Source organism: Montipora foliosa, chromosome 5 (genome assembly GCF_036669935.1).
Source record: "Montipora foliosa isolate CH-2021 chromosome 5, ASM3666993v2, whole genome shotgun sequence".
In the NCBI taxonomy this organism is placed as follows: domain Eukaryota; kingdom Metazoa; phylum Cnidaria; class Anthozoa; order Scleractinia; family Acroporidae; genus Montipora; species Montipora foliosa.
This window is the reverse complement of record NC_090873.1, coordinates 40,930,239-40,937,042: the sequence shown is the minus strand read 5'-3', so window position 1 is coordinate 40,937,042 and position 6,804 is coordinate 40,930,239.

Below are 6,804 nucleotides of genomic sequence, written 5' to 3'. Positions count from 1 at the left end.
TCAGCAACGGATTAAACGAAATTTTCATGTTTTACTTTCCACCGACAGTTTATGAAATTTATTCCTTGGTACAAATTTTATCATGATCTCGATAAACAGTTTTACAACGTAATCAATGACACTCTCAAACAGTTTTCGACTTGAGAACACGACTTACTGTAATCAAGAGTTACTGTGGTCAAGCGTTGCGTCAGCATAAAATAGTTAAATACGTGCAGCTGCATGATAATCAGTGCGGGTTCTATGCTCTTTGCGGATTTTGCGGATTGACCCTCATCCGCAAAAATTAGTTTCCGTACCTGAATAAAAACCCGCAAAATAAAACGTCGCATTGCAAACTTATTGTCATGGCCTTGGGATTGTAATCCCTTGGAGAGGATTGCGACCTGTCTTTCCGGGCAACTTAGTTATCCTACCTTTTCATGACCTGCTGATGGAGTGCTTCATCTCCTACCCCATTACTCCACAAACTGTTGTCGCTTACACTTGTTATCATGGGTTGGGAACATTAACATGCTGGAATGTCGAGATAAATGTTGAATAAGGAGCGTTATTGATTAGATCATTTATGCGGTCTTTCACTTAATACGTCACGTTTAAGGCTCACGAGTTTAGTTTAAAGGAGCGTTGCGTCAGCGTAAAATAGTTTTAAATACCGTGCAGTATGATAATTTTGCGGGTTCTATGAACTTTGCGGATTTTGCGGATTGACCCTAATCCGAAAAAAAATAGTTTCCGTAGCTGAATAAAAACACGCAAAATAAAACGCCGGAAAAATAACTCCCTTCAGCAATGTAAGCTGAAATGAAACGAGAACATTAACATGATTAACATGATTTTCCATTGGAAAAAGCACCACAAACAAAGCAGGAAGTAAAGGAAAGGAACTTTATTTAAGTGTTTAGTCGTTCTAGCGCTGGAGCACTAATTGGGGACACTGTAAACTGAAATGAACAATAAAAGCAAATCAAGTCAGATGTTGATTTTTAAAGAGAGGGGAAACCGGAGTACTCAACTCAAACTCAACTCACATATGACGCCGAGTCGAGGAATCGAACCCGTTTCACATTGGTGGGAGGCGAGTGCTGTCACCACTGCACCATCCATGCACCTATAGGACAGAAAATGTCAAGTGTAGAGCAATTTTCAGTGCAATAGATTGGCCTGAATGGGTCATCAGAAGGAACACCATTTTATGGGGCGTCTGCAAATCGACAAACTTTATTAATGAAACAGTGTTTTGTTGTACATGGTAGCCGGGCAGGCTTTTTTGTTTTGTTTTGTAGTTGTTCAGTTCATTTCGCGCAGTAAGGTATTACTGAGAGTGATACCGTATGTCTCTCGTGGTGGGTACGTAAAAACAGACAACTCAGCATACCAAACAACAATAATTGAAATAAAATGTGCTGCTTCTTTGCTGTTTGAACAGAAAATGGCAAAAATTAGTTCTCAGAAGAAATTTCATGGTTTTCGAACCGCAAAAATTTCAGTGTTGTCCCAAACTTCAAGAAATCGCCATTCCGCAACATAAAACTTCGTAATTGCAATTTAATATCACTGGAAATGAAGATCTTAATTCTGAGTAGGGTTTTAACTTTGAATGAATTTGGCTTAAATTTATTTAATTTATTTGGAAGAAGATGGTCTATTGTTAATGTTTATTACTAAAAGATTCAATTCATCAAAATAAGCTGTACTGAATGCTTGACTTCGCGACAAATTCGAAGTTATCAGGCGTGTCTACCAAACTGAGGACTCTTCTTTTATTTTCGTTCTGTTGTTGCAAGCACCCGCTATTTTTTGCCCAATTCGTCGAAGCTATCTTTGAGGAAATGGGGAACACGAGATTCAACTAACGCTATTTCAATTGCAATAGACCTTTTCGGCTAGTACATTTTGTTTTGCTTGTACATTTTCGAAAAATAAGGGCTGAGGAAATGAGTATTCGTATGGATTTTTTTCTTTGATACTCTAAGATGGTCCTGCCGAATTTTCGCGGAATTCCGACCAGTCGAAGTAGTATTTTTTTTGCCTTTCCTTGAACCAACCCCTGAACCTCTGAGATGATTAAACGCAAATTTGCCCTTACAAATTTCCCGCGGGGATTGAGTTAGCTAATTTTAAAGTTCCCGCGAGTGTTGTAATTAACTCATAGTCCCGCCCCCACAAACAATGTTGCACTCGTCACATTAAAGAAAGGAAAGGAACTTTATTTAAGTGTCTAATCCTCTAGCGCCGTAGGGCACTAATCGGGGACACTGTAAATTGAAATTAACAAGCTAACGCAAACCAAATCAAATTTTAGTTTTTGAGGAGAGGGGTAACCGGAGTACCCGGAGAAAACCTCTCGGTGCAGAGTAGAGAACCAACAAACTCAACCCACGTATGACGCCGAGTCATATTCCCGAGTTATTTCCACGATCGTGGCCGTTCAAAGTAATTTATTTATAATAAACATGGCTATATTGCAGAATACCCGGCCCACTCAATTTCTTACTTAGAAAACTGCCACCGCAGTCTAGAGAAAATGATATTCATATAAACAACTCTGTTCCTAAACCGGGTGTTCTGTAACCGCTCCTTAGCTTTCATTTTGCGGTTCGGTTAACTACACTTTTCACAAGATTGTGTGGTTGCGTCCCAGAAAATTGGAGAACCGCTGTTGTCATCCCGCTATTGAAAAAACCTGGACTTGATTTAGTCTACAAAAATTTCCGTCCAGTCAGTAATCTTCCATTCATTTCCAAGGTAGTGGAAAAGGCTGCTCTTCAGCAACTTCTCGCCCACTGTGAGAAAAATGCCCCTCTTCCTAAATTTCAGTCCGGCTTCTGTAAGTATCACTCCACAGAGACTGCTCTATTAAAGGTTCAAAACGACATCTTAATGAGTATGGATAATAAGGAAGTGACACTTCTCGTACTTTTGGACCTAAGTGCTGCTTTTGATACCATTGAACATTCCATTCTTCTGAATATTTTGCAACAGGATTTTGGAGTCGTCGGATCTGCTTTAAATTGGTTCGACTCATTTCTCTCTGGTCGTAAACAACGTATACTTGTCGGTGATAAGACTTCCGACGACTTCAATCTGAACTGTGGTGTCCCCTAGGGTAGTTGTATTGGGCCTGTTTTATTTACTCTCTACGTCTCCCGCCTTTTTAACATTATTTCTCAACACCTCCCTTCCGTCCATGGTTATGCTGACGATACCCAGATTTACCTCTCCTTCCGACCTTGTTCTATCCATTCGCAAATCAACGCTGTCTCTATGATTGAAAAGGGCATTGCTGATGTTCGCTCTTGGTTTATTGGAAATCGTTTAATGATCAATGACGCGAAAACTGACTTTCTAATTATTGGCACCCGTAAACAACTTGAAAAAACATCTATTGAATCTATTATCAGTGGTGACACCGCCATTAAACCTTTAGAAAGCGTCCGGAACCTCGGGTCCTGGTTCGATGCTCATATGCGAATGAATGTTCACATAGGCAAGATTTGTAGCAAGGCTTTTCGCGGACTTTACAATATAAGACAGATCAGAAAATTCCTTACCGTGCAATCTACAAAGACACCGATCCATGCCTTTGTATCTTCGCACCTTGATTACTGTAACGCACTTCTATTTGGTCTGCCTAAATATCAGCTTGATCGTTTGCAGAAAGTACAGAATGCCGCGGCTAGAGTAATTTTTTGAGATGGCGAAATTTGATCATATCACACCTGCTCTTATCGACTTACATTGGCTTCCAGTAACGTATAGAGTTCAGTTCAAATTGCTCCTTTTTGTTTACAAGTCACTGCACAACCAAAGTCCATCCTACATTAAAGATCTTTTATGCCTGAATCCAGCTACTAATTATGCTCTTCGTTCGTCTGCACAATCTTTTCTGTTCGTTCCAAAAGTCAATTGCTCTACACTTGGGGATCGGGCCTTTGCTCACGCTGCACCTGTTTTATGGAACTCGCTGCCTTTAACTATAAGAACAAGTCACAGCCTTGCCATTTTTAAAAAGCAACTTAAAACATTTCGTTTTAAAAAAGCTTTTAATTTGTTGGAATAGTTCTTACGTTTAATTTCAATTTAGTTTGGAATATTTCGAATTTCATTTTTTCTTAGATTTTACTGTAACATAACATATCATTGTTATTATTATAGCTTTCAAGGATTTTTCATTTTTTTTTAAATTATTATTTATTCATTTATTTTAATTTAATGTAAAGCGCTTTTGAATATTTTCTTATAGTTTTAGCGCTATACAAATTCGTTATCATTATCATTATCATTATCATTATCATTAAAAAGAAAGCACTCGTTTACTGATGAAGTCTAAGCGCTCGTTTCAGTTATTAGGCCAAAATGCTTTGTTCATAAAAGCATTGGCATTGTAATGCATAAGCATCTACTGATGAGGGCAACTCTAGAGCTTTACCGCACCGATCGGATCACTTTTGATGAGAAGAGACGCTTCTCTGTGCTTCTCTACTACCTCTTCGTTTTGAGATGTCTTCTTTGAAAGAAATGCAGAGTATTGGTCGGGAACTCTTTTCAGAGCTCGCAGAATCCCCCATCAATCCTGCACGGTTAGCTTTCAACAATCGCATGGCTCACATGATGACTCGTATGGCTCGCTGGCTCGCATATCGTATAAACCCACGGCCTGCCACCTTCTATTTGTTGCAGGCGAACCGGGGTCACCGGGAAGGCAGGGAAGACGAGGATTCCCTGGGGTCAAAAGGGGAAACCATATATTCGGGAGGAAAAGGAGACAAAGGTAAACAAATGAAAACAATTTTTCTTTCGGTAAAATAGTTCATCTGGATGATACAGAAAAGCTGGATGTTTCTTGTATAGGTAGTTAACTGGATTTTTTATTTCTTATTATTATTATTTCTTTTTTACCGTGAAGGAATTTGCTGTAATCCTTTCGTTGTCGAGAGGTTTTACGCATGTTAAAATATTTTCGTATTTGGAATGTTCATTTTTTTGTGGGATGGCTTGTAAATCCTCAGCGAGAGAGTTTCTGGAGTTCTAGTCGAACCAGGGTATCAAAGTTCACAGGTATATTTCATATATCAACATTCGGCACAGGTGTAGAAATTGCCGTTGGGTACCCCAAAAGTCGCTACAGCAGTTGATCCTTCTTGTCACGTGTTGATTAGTCGCAGTTAGATAATTGATTCAAGCTATAATTTTGTAACAAACAACGGGATCTCCGTGGAGGCCCTAAGAGACTTTTTGGCGGGAAACAGTTTTATTGTCAGATGTCATGTGACCTCGAAGTAACCAATGAGAGCGCGCGCTGCTAAGGGAAAACTCATCTATACCCCTTTTTAGTTTCTTATCTGTGCAACCAACATTATAGCCTATGTAACATTATACTCTCCTTAAAATTGAAGGTGACTCCTGCGGATGGAAACGACGAGGGCCTCTTAGGATCCAATTAAGTAAGATCGCACAAAGCTCTTAAATGAACTGCGCTATAAAACCCTTCAGTCTCTTTCCTCGTTATTTTTGACGATAGACTTAAAGATTATTTCAACCATTTGATTGTATCTTGGAAGATTTGTAGCCGGATCACCTTTTCATAATAGATGTCGGTGAAGCTTTTGATTTTTGTAATTGTTTGTTTGTTATTGTTTGTTTGTTTGTTATTTATTTGTTTAAGCAGGTTGAAGTTTTGGCAGCTATTCAGCTGATGTGGACCTGCTTTACCCAACCAACCATATACACACAGAGGACAGCCACAACACCGGGAACTTCATCCCTTACTCTTCCCGAATAGCGTGTATGTGGGTTCTTTAACGTCCCACAGGGAACTAATGAACATGGAATTTATTTGTGAGACGGGACCTCCGGCTTATCGTCCTTATCCGAGAAGACTTGAAAGTCTAACCATTTGCGGATTTAATTACAAATACAGCACTTTCTCATCAATTATTTAAAGACCCTGAGTGTTGGTCCGGCCGGAGTCGAACTCACGACCTCCCGCGTGACAGCCCGGTGCTCAACCAACTGAGCCACCGGTGCGCGATTTAACCTTGCGAAATAAAGCCTTTTAATTATCAGTTATAAAGCACTCATAAAGCGCTCCGTGAGCATTGCATGTACACTTTGTGTGGAGTAGATTAAAGCCGATGGTTTTTCATTTGCTTATATGATCTGTCTACACCTCAGCAGGCATGCTAGGAATTAAGAAAAGAAGATTATATTTTCTTAGATTAGACATTAGACAGATCTGTCAGTTTGTAATAAGTACATAAAATGCCAACAAGAAAAAAATTCGTGACAATGAGTAGCTTTCTGTTGTTTGATTTAGAACTGAGATCTTTTTTTGTTTTGTTTTTTTTTTTTTTGTTTCTTTGCTTTTTTGTTTTACAAAATATGTGAGACAGCGAGGCATGCATTAAGAAGGAAAACATTGAAAGCTAACCGTTGTAAATAAATGTTTTGTCTCTCGGACTATTTCTCTCAGCTTCTGTCAAGGCTTTCTTCGCTTGAATTTCTCATATTTCGTCGCCTTTTTTCTTGTGCTCTTTCCTGCTCTTTACCCCGTTGCTCGTCAGTAATATGATTTCCCTCCAGATAAACGCGGGTTGCCAAGTTCAACGCTTCCACGTGATTTCCCGCCAAGAAAAATTGCCCGAACATTTCCGTCCCCAGAGGCTGTCTTGCCTCCACACCTCCAGCCCGATATTTCTCACATCGATAGATTTGACAAAAAATCTTACCCATGGTGCTTTGCGCGCCTGAGCTCGGCTACAAGTGTGATTTTAAAAATCGAGGCTTGTCGGTGAAATCAGC